This window comes from Carcharodon carcharias, chromosome 11 (genome assembly GCF_017639515.1).
Source record: "Carcharodon carcharias isolate sCarCar2 chromosome 11, sCarCar2.pri, whole genome shotgun sequence".
In the NCBI taxonomy this organism is placed as follows: Eukaryota; Metazoa; Chordata; class Chondrichthyes; order Lamniformes; family Lamnidae; genus Carcharodon; species Carcharodon carcharias.
In genome coordinates this window covers 142,887,342-142,906,602 of record NC_054477.1, presented here as the reverse complement: position 1 = coordinate 142,906,602, position 19,261 = coordinate 142,887,342, and the positions used below count along the sequence as shown (strand labels likewise).

The 19,261-nt window shown below is 42.7% G+C and overlaps 1 non-coding gene across 1 annotated transcript; it reads left to right on the top strand.

The window, feature by feature from the left end:
- Positions 1-16,415: 16,415 nt before the first annotated feature.
- Positions 16,416-16,534, top strand: LOC121284503. The gene has a single exon (XR_005944487.1). It is a non-coding gene; the product is annotated as a 5S ribosomal RNA (ribosomal RNA).
- Positions 16,535-19,261: the final 2,727 nt, after the last annotated feature.

Sequence of the window (19,261 nt, the reverse complement as noted above, 5' to 3'; positions counted from 1 at the left end):
AATGGCCTCCTTCTGTACTCTTTCATTTTATGATAATATGATTCTATTCATGGCAAATAATTCATTAAGGAAAATGTGCATTCAGAGTTCTACCGGCCTGCTCAAACACTTGCCTTAGATCTTAAATTACATTCTTCCCCAGGAGTAAAACTGTACACTAAAATGGCTCTATCTTGGGAATGCTGATCACCTGTCTGTATTAATCTTAAAAATCTAAATCTTAAAAATTAATAGTTTGCATTTTGCAACATGTGGAAAGCGATAACACAACATGAACCACATTTGGGCTCTACTTTAACCTGCAATTCTGAAATTTGCTAATGCAGGCTTTAATGGAAATCTTTTCCAAGCATTGGCCAGTTTTAATGTTGACTTTCTTAGTGATTTTTGAAAAATAATAAACTTGGCACTAAAATATGCATGCAGTCTACTCTTTGTTCAAAGATTCTAAACTCAAATTATTTATTCATTCCAGTTGTTTAAATACTAAATATTAACTTTTCTGTGTTGCTTATGTTGTTTATTTCAGATTTTTGGTTAACTCAATTACTTTAGTGCAAAAAACTTTGAGCTCACTGTAATATTTTATTAATATCAAGTCAGATTTTCCGACTGACACTTCTAAGGTCGTTAAGTCAATGATACAATTTGGATCTGACCAATTTAAGCAGGTAACTATTTTTGCATCTAACTCTATCCTTGATGGCTTAGTAGGTAAATGCACTGATGATGTGTTCCGAGCCCATACAGACCAAGAAATACCTATGTTCAATCTCTCATCTGTGCTGAGTTAGCAAATCTCAGCTGGGACAGAGGTTGTGGCGGTGAAATTGGCCTCAATGTTATGCCCTGAAATGCATGGGTTTGTGTCAGGTGAGAAGATCAAATTTAAAAGATTTCAAACACAAACCCAACACTCCTCAAACTCATCTGTTTCTGCTAGTAGCAGTAGTAGGACAGGGAGGGGGTTGAAGAGGCCAATCCACCCTCAGGTGGTGGACTGATCTTGGAAAGCTTTTAAAGAAGCCACGTGTCTTTATTGTAACAAATCTTTTATATTTAAAGAATGTCAGCTGATTTATCCTTACCTTAGGAAACCTGGCAGTTAAATGGAGGCAACGTGGGCCAGGTCCAGAGGGTGAGGACCTTTAAAACACTGCTTGTTGTCTAGGCTGCGCAGGTTTGTTTGCTCCTGGCCCAAACTACCCTATAAACTCACTTGCAAGCTGTCCAAACTCCCACTACCACAATCGCTGACCCCTCCCCACTGAATGCTGCCCTAGACCCCATTGATCACCGATTCCCACCATGATCTCAACCCCCGTAACCGCACTGTAATCCACACCCACTTCCACTATCCCGCCATCCAGGCTATGCTTTACACACCACGCCATGATCTCGCATCACTGAGATCTCTCCTATCCCTGCTTCCAACACTAGACTGATTTGCTCCTCCATAAAATTCTTTTGCTGCAGGCTTTTCTACCTGACAGATTTATTGACAAGCTGGCTATTAGACAGGGAGATGTACCACGTGGGGTGGAATTTTATGGCCCCGTTGCCGTGGGACAGGCTGTGAAATGTGGTGAGCCATTCAAAACTCCATTGACTTTGGCGGGACGGTAAAATCCCACCGGTGCAAAGTTCCACCCTTGGTTTCCCAACTCCTCCCCCAGCTCCAAACTCCCAGCCCTGTAACTACAGTAACCTAGCATAAAGAAAAAAATCAAGTAACGCTCCTGCTTTTAATCTCTCTTCAGCTACCTCAGCTGCAAAGTACATTTATGTGGATGTTGGGTAGAGGTATCATCCCTATGTATTCCATTATTAAAAATCCATTACCATTGTCTAGACTCAATCTGAAGAATATCCACTTGGATGAGCTATCAGGGAGGTGCTTGTGAAACCATGCCTTAAAAAGGCGACTGCCCTGAAATTCCTCGGGCTGCGATCAAAAAACATCATAAACAGGTGCATGGAAGGGCCATTTAGCCCTTCAAGTCGGCAAACTCATTGAATAAGATCATGGTTGATCTTCTACCTTAACTCCACACACGCACATGCCCCTATACCTCTAGATTCCCTATGTATCCAAATATCTATCAATTTGAATATACTTCATGACTGAGGTCTATCAGGTAGAGAATTCCAGTGGCCCTGATATTTATGCTGGTATTGCACCTACTGATGCTCACCAATACCAACCTTGACATCTCCAAGGGTGCATCTCTACCAACTGCCTGCCCCGTGTGGCTCCACTGGGGATCTATGCAATATTTCTCTTGCCCCATTAAGAGGGCTGACCCGAAAAGAGATCAACCAATCATTCATGAGTTCATACCACTTCTTTACTTAATCTTGCTCCCTGCCCCCCACCCACACTGTTCCCAATGGAACCCATTTCTATCCTATTCGAGTTGGTTCCATTTCTTACCCTTGCAGAGTGTTTTTGATGCTATCCCATGTAGCTAAAAGGCCCTGTCAGAACACCCTTTGAATTTCATCATTAGGAAAGGATTGGACACGATCAGGATTATTGTGGAACAGACAATGAGAATCTTGAAGCCCTGCTTCCAGTTCCTGACAGAACAGGGGAAATCCTGCAGTACAATTCAACCAGATGTTATGGACGGGGGAGAAGAGATCAAGTGAAACCCTGAATTCCTTTCCCTTACTCTCCATAATCAGTGTATTTTTTTGGAAATATAAATGTGTGTGTTCTTCTAAGCTCCCTTTAAGTAGTGATCAATTTAAATAACCAGCACCAGATTTTCAAGGGTTTAAATAACGCGGATAATTCACACATGCACCTCAAAAGCCTAATCACTCATTCACATTCGAGAAAGGTACCATTAAAGAGAATAGCACACTTTTACAAATGGTAAACAAAAGTATAATTCATTGTCTACATATCTGGCTCAATGTAAGAGAACTGCCTGGTAAAGAAAGGAGCATTTTGCACGGTTGAGTTGTGGTTTAAATGGGTTCAAATAGCTGGAGTCAAATATCAGAATTATTGCAGGATTCCCTCAAAGCAATGAATGTTTAGCAGGTCACAAAGATAAGCACTGTGGCTTTTGTATCAGGAGGTCCAGTGTCTTTTAAGGCAGACTTGGAGTTTAGAAATCAGGCTGGGAGGCTCTTTTGAGATGTATAGCCTTCAGGTGCTTAAGGCAAAGATGAGACAGCCTTTAGCTGTAGCTTCTGTTTTGGTGCTTTCTGTAGACTGCTGAAGCCTTTATGGGCCATCACATAAAGAAAAACATTACTTCCAGCCGGTTACATGACCAGTACTGCCCATCCGGAATAGTTTAGCAGAAAGCCATTGCTATACAATGGAGGTAATGGAGGAGTTCTTCACATTAGTCAGGATGAATTATCTTCCGTCCAGCACCTCATTATTAGGATTCCAGCTTGGAGACATGGAGTCTGGGCTTGTATTTTTGGTAAATCCCCAAACAGTAGCAAGTGTGCGTTCTACAGATAACATTCCTTTTGATAAGTCCATTCCAGGTGGAGGCCCAGGATGATGTAATCAGAAACTTTCTGGAGGCTTGAGATGGTCTGTGTTGAAGTTGTACTGGTCACTGGAGCCTTGGTGGTCATCTTAACAGTTCATCAGTGTCCATTTTAAATAGAAGCCATTTCCAGAAGCTTCTGTACAAACTCAGAGTCCATATTTAAAGTTATGAATATGACAAACCTTTACTGGGCATAATAACGGTTTTCAGAGCCATAATGGATTTCAGCATTGTACATAAATTGGCTGTTGGCTGTTACTAGAGGATTAAGCCTTGCAAGTACTGAAGTTGAAGAAGATGTTAGAGACCAATCCTCTAAGCACAGTGAAAAATCCCAAGTGGAAGAGGAGGTGCGCCCAGCGGCAAGTACCATCAGGCAGGAGAATTACATAGAATGCACAGACTGTTCTGTCTAATTGGTCAATGCCAGTGTTTATGTTCTACGTGAGCTTCCTTGTATCCATCTTCATCGAACCCTATTGGGAAAACCTCTTCTTCTTTCTCCTCCATGTGTTTATCCAACATCCCACTAAATACATCTATGCCAGGAATGGCCAAACTTGCTGCATATGAAAATCTTCAGATGTCGGAGAACCGCAAGACAGGAACAAACTTTAAGCAAGCTAATTACTGCTAGTAGAGGTCTTATGGACCTCCATCCTCATCACAAGTCTTTGAAAATCCGGCTTATATGTTGTCAAGGCTGAAGGAAAGAGTTCTGTCGGTGTTGATTAGCTAGGACTGCACAACGTTTCAACTTTACAAATTTAATTATGTAGTACAGTGATTCACAGCAGTTGTGAAAAATATTTAAATTAGTCATACACTAGTTTTCTTGAGCTGAGGATATTTTGTTTCTGGCACTTGCTTCTAAAACTCAATTGTAAATTGCAACTTATGTATCATCTTTAGACCCTATGCTACTATCCTCATCTACTCCTTATGGTAGTGAATTCTGCATTCTCTCTGAGTAAAGAAGTTTCTCTAAAAATTCCCCATTTGATTTATTAATTATATTTATGGTTCCCACTCTCCGCTCTCACAACGATCACAGAGACTTAGGCTACCTTTTAACCGGTTTTATTCAAGCATATGCAAGGGAGCCACAATCAATCCTAAGAATGAAGACCCAGCTCCAAAATTGATTGCATTTCATTACTTTTGTAATTTTTCTTAATACATTTGAGTACATTTGAATACATCCAATCGGTAACCGATACATCGGACCCATGCTAGCTCTATCCTATTGAGTACGTAAACAGATGATTTTGTGAACTAATTATTCAATTATTCTGAAAGATGCATATATAATTATATTATCCAATCAAAATTAAAACACGTACACAAAGACCTTGGTTCTTACAACTCAAGACCGTTTGTGTTTCATCAAAGCCCCCCCCCTTTGTCCATTATTCATCTTCCCATATCTAAACTAAAACCATCTGCCCCTTCCCTATGTGAGAGGGGAGTACACTTAATCTAATTTATGTCATACTTTTGTCTCCAGCCTGACATTCAAGGCTGTGAAATATTCATCTGGTAATCTTCAACTCTTAATAAGTTTAGCAGCCATGTCTGTCTGGAGATTTTAGGGGGTTTTTAGTAAATTCTTACAGTATTCTCTTTTAGCATTTTTAATTTCCCCCTAACACCAGTTTTTATGTTCCCCGTAGACTTCTCTACAACTATCCTATCCAACCCTTACATAATTTAAAGGCCTCGATCAAGCACCCCTTCATCTTCTATTTTCTGGAGAGAAGAGCCCCAGGCTGTCTCTTTCTGATAAGTATGACCTTTCAGTCATCATTGCAAATCTGTTATTTGCACTGTCTCCAGTACCTCTGTATCTTTTCCTTTATAATATGGAGGCCAGATCATGTATAGTATTCCAAGTGTGTTTTAACCATGGTTCTATACAAGTTTTGCATAACTTCTCTAATTTTCAGTGCTATCCCTCTGTATGATCCCTTTTATGACCCATTGCCTGACTCTCAATTATATGTAATATCTTTGAAATACTCTCTGGAAAAGGATAGCTACAAGTATCAATCACCATATTAAAGGGTAACAGTAGATCTTGAAAAATACACAAGCACTGAATTGCAAAAAAATGCATGTTCTCCATTATCTAGTCCCTTTTATAAGATCGCTGTCATCTCTTAGCACGACTTAAGCTGTTTTCACTCACGACCCAACCTTCTACCTCAGTGGCAGGAAGTTGTGAATTTTGTGCCTTGGACTGCATTAATGGGCTCCTCTTTGAGTTATTGATGACTAACCCACAAACCTATTAATTGCCCTTCCTGTCAGACTAGACTTTTGCAAAATCAAAACTGGATGTGAATAAGCCAGATCTCCGTGATATTTAAGCTGATTGCCACCTCTACCAAATGAGGATAAAGAACATAAGTACTTGGCTGCATCCCCTGAATGAGTTGGCAGGTTTAAAATCAATTAACTACAAACATTGGAGGACCATGGTATATGAACTGCACTATTCAGTTGGACACAGTTTGGAGTGATCTTCATGGGTTCCAACTGTCATCTTGCTGATGCTGAATTAACCGTGCAATCTAGTTTTCTTGTGTTTTTTCAAGCAGCAGAAAGTATTTCATTTTCTCATATTTTAGTAAGCAAGCCATGTCCACTTCCATTTTATAAGTAACTCATGCACTACTATGGAAGACTAGTGTAGTATAGAGGGTTAACAGATGGGATATGCTAATGTATGACATAGATGATGATGTACATCAGTCAGTTATGTATTAGACTCGAGAGGGAGAGAGGTTGGAACACCATGCCTGGGAATAATATGCCTACTCGGTAACCTGTTTAGATGTAGCACTAATAAACACGTGTTAAGCAGATACCAGAGCATGACTGCAGTCTGTCTGTTAACCAAGTACCATGCCTAAAGTCCAAGATAGAAGGACCACCTTGGAACAGCATTGATTTTTCTGGAAGAATTTGAGACAAATGAGGTCAAACAGTGGAGGCTTTACACTAATACTGTCACTTCCAGGTCCTTCAGTGTAAGAACTGACTGTCAATTTAATGGCATACAATCAACCATAATGGTTTTATTTCCTCACCGGTGCCAATGCTATGATACTGGTGGGCCACTCTGGGATTTCCATTCCAGAAAGTGAAGCCTGCATATCACTGAACTGAGCATGCCACATCATGTGAGTCTAACTCATTAACACAATTAGACAGCATCCCAATACATAGAGCATGACACACTGCAAACACCCTGGGGATGGATGCAAGAATGTCACCTGCTGACGACCATGGGTAACCAGTTGACTAGTTGTCCGTTGCTGTATCCCACTGAATCCCAAGTGCTTCAATTTCAATGTATTCCAATGAAGGCCAATTACATGCCTTAACAGTAGTCAGGAAGTGGGGCACAAGGTACACCAGGAGATAGGAAAGGTGTGTAAGAAAGGCAAGGTTACAGTGATCATGGGGGATTTCAATATGCAAGTAAACTGGGAAAATCAGGTTGGTAGTGGATCCCAAGAAAAGGAATTTGTGGAATATCTACAAGATGGCTTTTTGGAGCAGCTTGAGGTGGAGTCCACTAGGGAAAAGGCAATTCTAGATTTAGTGATGTGTAATGCGGCAGATTTGATAAGGGAGCTTAAGGTGAAGGAACCCTTAGGAGGAAGTGACCATAATATGATAGAATTTAACCTGCAATTTGAGAGGAAAAAGCTGGAATCAGATGCAACGGTATTACAGTTGAATAAAGGCAACTACAGAGGCATGAGGGAGGAGCTGGCCAGAATTGATTGGGAGATGAGCCTAGCAGGAAAGACAGTGGAACAGCAATGGCAGGGGTTTCTGGGAGTAATTTGGGAGACACTGCAAAATTCATCCCTAGCAAGAAGAAGCATACTAAAGGGAGGACGAGGCAACCATGGCTGACAAGGGGAGTCAGAGACAGCATAAAAGCTAAAGAGAAAGCATACAATGCGGGGAAGAGCAGTGGGAAACCAGGGGATTGGGAAGCCTACAAAGACCAACACAGGACAACTAAAAAAGAAATAAGGAGGGAGAAGATTAAATATGAGAGTAAACTAGCCAGTAATATAAAAGAAGATTGCAAGAGTTTTTTTGGATATATAAAGGGTAAGAGAGAGGCAAAAGTGGACATTGGGCCGCTGGAAAATGATGCTGGAGAAGTAGTAGTGGGGAACAAAGAAATGATGGAGGAACTGAATAGGTACTTTGCATTAGTCTTCACAGTGGAAGACACGAGTGACATCCCCAAAGTTCAAGAGAGTCGGGGGGCAGAGGTGAGTATGGTGGCCATTACCAAGGAGAAGCTGCTAGGAAAACTGAAAGATCTGAAGGTAGATAAATCACCTGGACCAGATAGATTACACCCCAGAGTTCTGAAGGAGATAGCTGAAGAGATAGTGGAGGCATTAGTGGCGATCTTTCAGGAATCACTGAAGTCAGGAAGGGTCCCAGAGGACTGGAAAATCGCAAATGTAACCCCCCTGTTTAAGAAGAGAGTGAGGCAAAAGACGGGAAATTACAGACCAATTAGCCTGACCCCGGTCGTTGGTAAGATTTTAGAGTCCATTATTAAGGATGAGATTTCAGAATACTTGGAAGTGCATGGTAAAATCGGGCAAACTCAGCATGGTTTCATCAAGGGGAGGTCATGCTTGACAAATCTGTTAGAATTCTTTGAGGAGATAATGAGTAGGTTAGACAAAGGAGAGCCAATGGATGTTATCTACTTGGATTTCCAGAAGGCCTTTGACAAGGTGCCACATAGGAGGTTGCCCAGTAAGATAAGAGTCCATGGTATTAGAGGCAAGGTACTAGCTTGGATAGAAGATTGGCTATCTGGCAGGAGACAGAGAGTGGGGATAAGGGGGTCCTTCTCAGGATGGCGGACGGTGACTAGTGGAGTTCCGCAGGGGTCAGTGTTGGGACTAAAACTTTTTACTTTATATATTAATGATCTAGATGAAGGAACTGAGGGCATCCTAGCTAAGTTTGCAGATGATACAAAGATAGGTGCAGGGACAGGTAGTATTGAGGAGGCGGGGAGGCTGCAGAAGGATTTGGACAGGTTAGGAGAATGGGCAAAGAAGTGGCAGATGGAATACAACATGGGGAAGTGTGAGGTCATGCACTTTGGTAGGAAGAATAGAGGCATAGACTATTTTCTAAATGGGGAGAGAGTTCAGAAATCTGGAGTGCAAAACGACTTGGGAGTCCTAGCCCAGGATTCTCTTAAGGTTAACTTGTAGGTTGAATCGGTAGTTAAGAAGGCAAATGCAATGTTGGCATTTATATCGAGAGGACTAGAATAAAAAAGCAGGGATGTGCTGCTGAGGCTTTATAAGGCTCTGGTCAGACCACATTCAGAATATTGTGAGCAATTTTGGGCCCAATATCTCAGGAAGGATGTTCTGGCCCTGGAGAGGGTCCAGAGGAGGTTCACGAGAATGATCCCAGGAATGAAAGGCTTAACAAAAGAGGAACGTTTGAGGACTCTGGGTCTATACTCAATGGAGTTTAGAAGTATGAGGGGGAATCTAATTGAAACTTACAGCATACTGAATGGCCTGGATAGAGTGGACGTGGGGAAGATGTTTCCATTAGTAGGAGAGACTAGGACCCGAAGGCACAGCCTCAGAGTAAGGGGAAGAACTTTTAAAACAGAGATGAGGAGAAACTTCTTTAGCCAGAGAGTGGTGAATCTATGGAATTCATTGCCACAGAAGGCTGTGGAGGCCAGGTCATTGAGTGTATTTAAGACTGAGATAGATAGGTTCTTGATTGTTAAGGGAATCAAAGGTTACGGGGAGAAGGCAGGAGAATGGGGTTGAGAAACTTATCAGCCATGATTGAATGGCAGAGCAGACTCGATGGGCCAAATGGCCTAATTTCTGCTCCTATGTCTTATGGTCTTAACATTCCCAGTGCATTAAGGGAGCTGGATCTGCAATCTCAGTGCAGCTGTTGCCAAGAATCAGCGTATACAGATGCACGCGAGGCATTTGTGAGCTGCAGTATCTGGAGGATTTGATTCATCATTTCTGCAGCTGGCAAACTATTTTTACAGCAACGTCTGTACAATCACAGAGTTACTTCTCACTGCTTGAGACACGGGTCAGATTTCACAACTCAACCCTCCCCCCCGCCCTTTCTGTGCATAATCTATCTGCAAGATGGACTGCTTAAGGACAGGTATGTCATTAGAGATGGAGGGCCAGTGGAGAATCAGGCATTATTTAAGGGAGTATTTGGGTCCACTGGGGGCAGAATTTTACTTTTCCGGACTCCCGGGACTTAGACGCTGGGGACTGTTTGCAGTTCAGTCTTGTCCTTTGTAGCTTCTGGCACTGCAGGGGGTAGAAAAACTGAGTTGGGTCTTCCTCCTGAATGAGGGATGAAAGTCCCATCTCCAGTCAATTAAAGCCCTGAGGAGTGTTAAATGGCTGCAGGGCAGCCAATATCAGTTGGACGCATTCGCCACCACCTTTTCCGATGGTAGGAAGGGAAACCTCACCATCTTAAAAATCCTGGCCCAGATATTCACCACCACCCCACCACCCCACCACCACCCCCCCCAACCTCCTCCCCCACCCCACCCCCACTCCTTACTGCAGAGTATTGTATGGGAAGAGTATGAGACCAGAGATAGGTGATGACCTGTAGTGATCCTTATCTGCCTCCTCTGTTTTCCCTTTGGGCATGATGGTGGACACAGCCTGAACTTTAACAGCACTGCCTCATCTCAGTGGCCACAGATGTGCTTTGGAAATTGATCACTTTGACCTGTTTGAGGAAGAAAATCAGGGCGACTGATGGCTATTGAGTGACAAAACCTACTCTGAAATGGTGTAGTCTGAGTGTATGTGCAAGGCAATGAATAAGTGCATGAGTATATGACTGCGGAGATAAGTAATGAAAAGTAAAAGATACTAGTGCTGACCTGGGGTTGGAGGGGTGTGGGGGTGGTGTTGGCAAGGGAGTCCTTCAAATTTGCATTCCCCACAACAGTTAATGCTTCTATAGCCCATATTCTCAATGGCCTTGTAAACAATCAAACACTAACTCTGTCTGAAAGTGCCATTCCCTGCCTGTGAAAGCAACTCCAAAAAAAAAAACTTGCATTGACATCATGGCTTTCATGACATTAGAAAATCTCAAAAGGTTTTACAGTCACTAAAGTATCTTTGGAATGTAGTTGCTGTTGTAGCATAGAAAACGTGAGAGCCAACTTGCAAGCAGAAAGCTCCCACTCAAAGCAATGAAATAAAAGCCCGGGTCATCTTTTTTTTTAACCGATTGATTGAGGGACAAATGTTGCTCGGGGCAACAGGATTGTTGTTTATCTACAAATAATGCCATTGTATCTTAGAACCATAGAAACATAGGGGAGAATTTTCAGCTCGGCGAGCGGGGGCGGGGCCCGCTCGTCGAGGCGTAAAATGATACGGGGTGATGTCGGGCGTGCGTCTCGATGTCACCGTGTATCATTTAGATTTTCAGTTCGGTGGGTGTGCAGCCGAGTTGGCTGTGTGCCCCAACGTCAAAGGCCTCTTAAGGCCATTAATTAACTAATTAACCCTATTGAGAAAGCTGCCCGTCCAGCCTTATGGTTGGCGGTCAGGCCAGGAGCCCAGGCAGCCTTCGCATTTTTCATGGAATCTCATCCACTGCCGGCATGAGGTTTCATGAAGGGATTATAAATTAAATACATTTTTTCATGAAAGTTCATTGACATGTCTCTGCTTATGTGACACTGTCACATGAGGGGACATGTCTTAAATTTTGTTTCTTTATTGAAATTATTAAAACTTAAAACTTATCTCCCGGAGGCAGCTCTTGTGCCCCAGGGAGATTTCTGCACTCTTTCCACAAACCCAACTCAGGGAAAGCCCCCGCCACCGCCAGCAAAGGGAGCGCACAGCGCTTCCGGGCACTCGTCATGCTGGGCGGGCCTTAATTGGCCTGCCCACGTAAAATGGCAGCGCAGACCCTATCGGAGGCGCCAATCGGGTCCACGTCTGCTTGCAACTACGCCACCCACCCAACCCCCCCCAACGGGCGGAAAATTCTCCCCATGGAAAAGTTATGGCGCAGAAAGTGGCCATTCAGTCCATCATGTCTGTGCCGGTTAAAAAGAAACTAGTCACTCATTTTTAATCCCACTATCCAGCACCTGGTACATAGCCTTGCAGGTTACAACACTTAAGGCGCAGACCCAGGTATGTTTTAAATGACCAATTGAGATAGTGGATTCCAGATGTCCACCACCATCTGGGTGAAAAAGGTTTTCCTCATTTCCCCTTTAACCTTTCTGCCAATCACCTTTAATCTATGCCCCTTCGTAATTGACCTTTCAGCCAGGGGAAACAGGTCTTTTCTGTTTCTCCTATCTAGGCCCCTCATAATCTTGTACATCTCCATGAGGTCACCCCTCTACCTCCTCTGTTCTAAGGAAAACATCACCAGCCCATCCAAGATTTCCACATAACTGCAATTTTCTAGCCCTGACAACATTCTTGTACATCTCCTCTGCACTCTCTCCAGAGCAATTATGTCCTTCCTGTAACGTGGTGACCAGAACTATACTTTTGTATTCAATACCTCATCCAATAAATAAAAGCAATCCATATGCTTTATTTACCATCTTATCCACCTGTCCTGCCACCTTCAAGGACCTGTGAACATGTACCCCAAGGTCTCTCACTTCCTCAACTCCTCTCAATATCCTCCCATTTATTGAGTATTCTGAGTATTCCTTTGCTTTGTTTTCCCTCCCCAAATGCATTACCTCACACTTTTTCGGATTGAATTCTATTTGCTACTTTTCAACCCACTGGACCAAACTATTGATATCATTCATTCTGGAGACAACAGCTATCTTCTTCACTGTCAACTACATGACTAATTTTTGTGTGATATGCAAATTTCCCAATCATGCCTCCCACATTTAATTCTAAGTCATTAATATTTACAACAAACAGCAAGGGCCCCAACACTGAGCCCTGTGGAACACCACTGGAAACCACTTTCCATTCACAAAAACATACATCAGCAATTACCCTTTGTTTCCTGTAGCTGTGGCAATTTTGGATCCAACTCACCACCTCCCCCTATACCCTATGGGATCTCATCTTTCTGACCATTCTGCCATGTGGGACCTTGCCACATGCCTTACTAAAATCCATGCAGACAGAATCCACTGCACTGCCCTCATCAATCCACCATGTTACTTCCTCAAAAAATTCTATCAAGTTTGTAAAACACGATCTTCCCCTAACAAAACCATGCTGACTATCCCTGTTCAATCCGTGCCTTTCTAACGTGAAAGTTTATCCTATCTTTCAGGATTAATTCCAATAATTTTCCTACCACCAAAGTCAGACTGATTGCCCTATAGTTTCCTGATCTATCCCTTGCACCCTTTTTAAATAATGGTACAACATTCACAGACCTCCAACCCTCTGGTACCTCACCTGTATCTAGTGAGGATTGGAAAATCATCCTCAGGAATTCTCTTATTTTCTCCCTGGCTCCCTTTAACAACCTGGGATACAAGCCATCAGGCCCTGGTGACTTATCCACTTTCAAGGATGCCAGTCCCTCCAGTACCTTCTCTCTCAATGTGCTTATTGTGTCGAATGTTTCACACTCCTCTTTAACTAGAATGTCTGCATCATCCCTCTCCTTCATGAAGACAGAGACAAAGTGCTCATTGAGAACCCTGCCCATATCTTCAGCATCTGTCCTCAAGTTACCATGTATATATCTGATAGCCCCTACACTTTCCTTAGTTATTCTCTTAAATGTGCTGGTAAAATATCTTTGGATTTTCTTTGATTTTATCTGCCAATATCTTTTTGTATCCTCTCTTTACTTTGCTAATTTTCTTTTTTACTTCACCCCTGTACTTTCAATACTCCTCCAGGCTTTCTACAGTATTAAGCTTTTTGTGACTGTCATAAACTTTATGTTTTTGCTTTATCTTACCATGTATGCTTCTGGATAACCAGGGGGCTCTAGATTTAGCAGTAAAATCCTTTTTCATCATGGGGACACGTCTACATTGTGCCCCTAGAATCTCACTTTTGAATACCTCCCACTGATTTTACATTGTTTTCCCTTCTAGTAGCTGTATCCAGTCCACTTTCACCAGTTCACCTCTCAGCTTTGTAAAAATTTGTCTTCCCCCAAGTTAGAACTTTTATTGCTGTTTTACCTTTGTCCTTTTTCATAATGATGCTAAATCTAACTATTACGGACACCAACTCCAAAATGGTCACCTCCAACTACTTCATCCACTTGCCCAGCTTCATTTCCTAAGGTCTAGAATTGATGCCCCTCTCATTGAGCTTGTTATGTGCTGGCTGAAAAAGTTCCCTTGCATGTAGTTCGAGACTTTTGTGCCCTTCATACTGTCTGTATCCCAATTGATATTCGGGTGGTTGAAGTCTCCAACTATTACTGCCCTATTGTTTTTGCATTCAGAAATTTGCCTACATATTTGCTCTTCTAACTCCCTTCCACTATTTGGGGGTCTGTCATACACTCCTAGCAATGTGGCTACTCCTTTTTTTATTCTTGAGCTCAACCCACTGGCCTCATTTGATGCTTCATTTAGTACACCATCCCTCCTCACTGCTGGTAACTGTTTCTTTAACCAATAATGCTCCACCCCCACTTTTCATATCCCCCTCTTTATTCTGTCCGAAATCTCCATATCCAGGGATGTTGAGCTGCCATTTTTTTCCCCTTTTTAAGCCAAATTTCCATTATAAAGTCCACCTGAGATATTAAGCAGGACCTTGGTTTAATATCTCATCCAAAAGATGGCACTAAGTAATCAGTACTGTACGGAAGTGTCAGCCCATATTATGTGGTAGGATCCTGGTTGGAACTTAAACCCAGAATTGTGTTGAAGAGGTGAGAGCAACATTACTGAGAAAAAAACGGATTCTGAGAAAAATGAATGTGGCCAATGTGCCCAGGGTAACCACCATCTTTTGTGAGCATGTGACCATTTAGCTTTATGGAATCTTGTGCTACCAAACTAATTAATCCTTGATACTTAACCAGCTTAATGGCTACCATGAACGACAGTGTGAGATGGATACAAGAGAAAGATGAAATAAAAATAATATGCATATGCCATGGATTTCACAAAATTCAGCTGTTGGCCAAAATTCCCTGTATCCTTGTAGCATCTGCAGTATTTTGCTTTTGTATTAGTATTCTTGCTCTGTGATCCTGTACAAAGTTTACTTTCAAGACAAAATGAAGCTTGTCAAGGCAACTCTTGTAATGTCATCACAAGTCTCTGCACTTACCTTGTTAAGGTTGTGAAAGGCAGAAAATTCCTTTCTCATCTCCCCCCAGGTGTGGGTCACTTGTTTCTTTCATTCATTTCTACCCTTCTTGCTGTGACAGTAATCTTCAATTGAAGGTGATGTTTTCTTCCAGATAGAACCACTCCTTCACCACGGGACTTCTTATAGCTGGATATCCAAAAGTTGGCTGCAGGAACAGAGCTGTCCAACCCCCCAGTCGTTTTACAGTTAAACCAATGGACAACTTTCAAAGGCAACAAATACAGCTTTAAGGGCTGCTGGTACAGAAAGTGAGGCTGACTGTTCTCAGCACACTCCATCACATCATTCATTATATGCTGAAAGCCCCAGCAATTATATTAATAAGCTGATCATGATAGATAATTACTTACAGAAGACTTTGGATGGAGTTTTAAGATGAGGTCAGCCTATTCATATACAAGGAAGGCCAGTGCCTGTGCACTGCACTTTCAATGTCACTCCTCATTTTTTCTTGGTCATCTTGATGCAAGACCATGAAGTTTCCTCACAGTTGCTTCTACTCTCTATCACTAGAAGCACAGTAATGACCTACTTAAGCTTGTAAATGAGCTCTTCACCATATTCCCAGCAAAGGCATGGTGGTGTAGTAGAAACAGCTCTGAGGAATTTCTTAGCCACTGTATTATGAGTTCTGTGTTACAGACAGAGAGAGGCAGTGGGATAACTTGCCCATTTTTTCCCTCACTTCTCAGTTGACCTCAACAAGATTTTTTTTTGGAGTGTGTGTCGAGACTTTAAAAAATAGACACAAACAGGCTTTCTTGTAAGTTTAAATCAAAAGAAAGGACAAACATTTATTGACGTAATACTCCAAAATATAAATGTCCACTCCCTCAAACACACACACTTACACACAAACACACACATAAGGAAAGATGAGCTCTAAAGATTAAACATCCACCTAGATTACGAAAGAAAGAGTAACAAGAAACCTGCCACTGTGTTCTTAACCAATCCTTTATGATGAAAAGCGTTACAGATCTGAAGGTTCTCTATCTTGGTTCTTTGAAGACAATAGAGGTTTTTTTTAGAAAAAAACAAAATTGTGGCCAAGCTTCTGCAGAGAAGAAATATAATCTTGCAGGTGAAAACAAATTAGCCTCCCTTTTCACTTCCTGAGATAATTGCCTGTTCAAGGCAGGGTTGTTATCTTCTTCAACAGAAAAACAGAATTACCTGGAAAAACTCAGCAGGTCTGGCAGCATCGGCGGGGAAGAAAAGAGTTGACGTTTCGAGTCCTCATGACCCTTCCACAGAACTGAGTGAATATAAGGAGAGGTGTGAAATATAAGCTGGTTTAAGGTGGGGGAGTGGTGGGGTGGGGGGATATAAGTGGGGGGGGTGGTGTGGTTGTAAGGACAAGCAAGCAGTGATAGGAGCAGATAATAAAAAGATGTCACAGACAAAAGAACAAAAGAACACAGGTGTTGAAGGTAGTGATATTATCTAAACAAATGTGCTAATTAAGAATGGATGGTAAGGCACTCAAGTTACAGCTCTAGTGGCCTACGGCCATACTAGTCTGAAAACGCCCGATCTCGTCTGATCTCGGAAGCTAAGCAGACTCAGGCCTGGTTAGTACTTGGATGGGAGACTGCCTGGGAATACCAGGTGCAGTGGGCTTTTGCTTGGCCTAAATAGCCAAGTGGTTATGGTACTGGGTTTGTAACCCCAAGATCAAGAGTTCAAATCTCACAATGGCAAACAATGTAACTTCATCTGAATAGGAACAGATGGAAATGTGTTTGTGCTCAAAAGAGTTACAGCTCTAGTGGGGGTGGGGTGGAAAGACTAGCAGGGCATAAAAGATTTAAAAATAATGGAAATAGGTGGGAAAAGAAAAAACTATCTAAATTATTGGAAAAAACAAAAGGAAGGGGGAAGAAACAGAAAGGGGGTGGGGATGGAGGAGGGAGTTCAAGATCTAAAGTTGTTGAATTCAATATTCAGTCCGGAAGGCTGTAAAATGCCTAGTTGGAAGATGAGGTGCTGTTCCTCCAGTTTGCGTTGGGCTTCACTGGAACAATGCAGCAAGCCAAGGACAGACATGTGGGCAAGAGAGCAGGGTGGAGTGTTAAAATGGCAAACGACAGGGAGGTTTGGGTCACTCTTGCGGACAGACTGCAGGTGTTCTGCAAAGCGGTCGCCCAGTTTACATTTGGTCTCTCCAATGTAGAGGAGACCGCATTGGGAGCAACGAATGCAGTCGACTAAGTTGGGGGAAATGCAATTGAAATGCTGCTTCACTTGAAAGGAGTGTTTGGGCCCTTGGACGGTGAGGAGAGAGAAAGTGAAGGGGCAGGTGTTGCATCTTTTGCGTGGGCATGGGGAGGTGACATAGATGGGGGTTGAGGAGTAGGGGGTGCTGGAGGAGTGGACCAGGGTGTCCCAGAGGGAATGATCCCTACGGAATGCCACCGGGGGGGTGAAGCAAAGATGTGTTTGGTGGTGGCATCATGCTGGAGTTGGCAGAAATGGTGGAGGATGATCCTTTGAATGCGGAGGCTGGTGGGGTGATAAGTGAGGACAAGGGGGACCCTATCATGTTTCTGGGAGGGAGGAGAAGGCATGAAGGCGGATGCGCGGGAGATGGGCCGGACACGGTTGAGGGCCCTGTCAACGACCGTGGGTGGAAAACCTCAGTTAAGGAAGAAGGAGGACATGTCAGAAGAGCTGTTTTTGAAGGTAGCATCATCAGAACAGATGAGACAGAGGCGAAGGAACTGAGAGAATGGGATTGAGTCCTTACAGGAAGCGGGGTGTGAGGAGCTGTAGTCGAGGTAGCTGTGGGAGTCGGCAGGCTTGTAATGGATATTGGTGGACAGTCTATCACCAGAAATTGAGACAGAGAGGTCAAGGAAGGGAAGGGAAGTGTCAGAAATGGACCATGTGAAAATGATGGAGGGGTGGAGATTGGAAGCAAAATTAATAAATTTTTCCCGGTCCTGACGATAGCATGAAGCAGCACCGAAGTAATCATCGATGTACCGGAGAAAGAGTTGTGGGAGGGGGCCGGAGTAGGACTGGAACAAGGAATGTTCCACATACCCCATAAAAAGACAGGCATAGCTGGGGCCCATGCGGGTACCCATAGCCACACCTTTTATTTGCAGGAAGTGAGAGGAGTTAAAGGAGAAATTGTTCCGTGTGAGAACAAGTTCAGCCAGACGGAGGAGAGTAGTGGTGGATGGGGATTGTGCTGAGTTTTTCCAGGTACTTCTGTTTTTGTTTTGGATTTTCAGCATCCGCAGTTTTTTCTTTTTATCTTTGTTATCTTCTTGCTGGGTTATGATCTCTCTCTGTTGCTGGGTACCTTCTGGAGTAATAAGGTGTCAAACCCCCTCCAGCTAATTTTGATCATCTGGTAGTTTTGATGCTTCCCATTGTCCACATAATGGATTGGAACTGATGTGATTGATAGACAAAGTGGGGGGTGGGGGGTGGGGGGGGGCGTGGGGGGTGGATGGGGGTGGGGAGATCAACATATCAGTTATGATTAGTTCACTGAAATACTTTATTTGCCATTCCACCTTTTTGGGGTCGATAGGACTGGCAGCCAATGTCTTTTAAATCTCTTCCATTGAAAGGGTGAGGGAGATCATATGTCACTGGAAACCTCATTTGCATTTTAAGTAGCTTCCCAGGCATATTGGCTACACAGAAACCACAAACAGAAGTCACCTGACCTTCTGGCATCCATTTCGAGAGAGCACAGTGTCCATTATTCCATGTTGTTTGCTTGTTTTTGAAGAAAAATACAAGAGTCCATTGTCCAATTATTTTTATGGGCCTGACATGAATGTCTTCATATGTCCTCATATTCTCCCTAGCCTATAAGCTTTATACGTAAATAAGTACTGTAGTAATTTTAGTCCGTGCAGGTCTGAATTGGGATTGTATTGTTCTATGCTTTGTTTAGACTGAAGGCATAGACATAGAAATCCTGAATAAATCTAGCAAGCAATCTCCTGCAGATGCGTACATTGGATGTTAGTCTGTAGAAGGATGAGACTAATTATAAGCATATTTTCCATTTAGCAGAAAAATTTCCACTTGTTCAAAATGCTGTGACACAGTGTGAAAGCAGCAAAAGGCCTAAACTGTTAAAGAATCACTATTTGGATGCAACCAAGATGGAGGTATTAGTAACATTCCAAACCTCATGAATCAAAGTATAAAATGGCATGAGTTGCCTCAAGGAAGAGCTCGGTATCTTCTCAGGGACTCTGCAACAGATAGTGACAGAATTAGTTACATCACAGCCAGACTGCTAGCATGGAGACAACATCATATTATCATATCTGTGCAGCTTAATGCTGTTGCTAATCTAGTTCAAACTATTGAATGCAG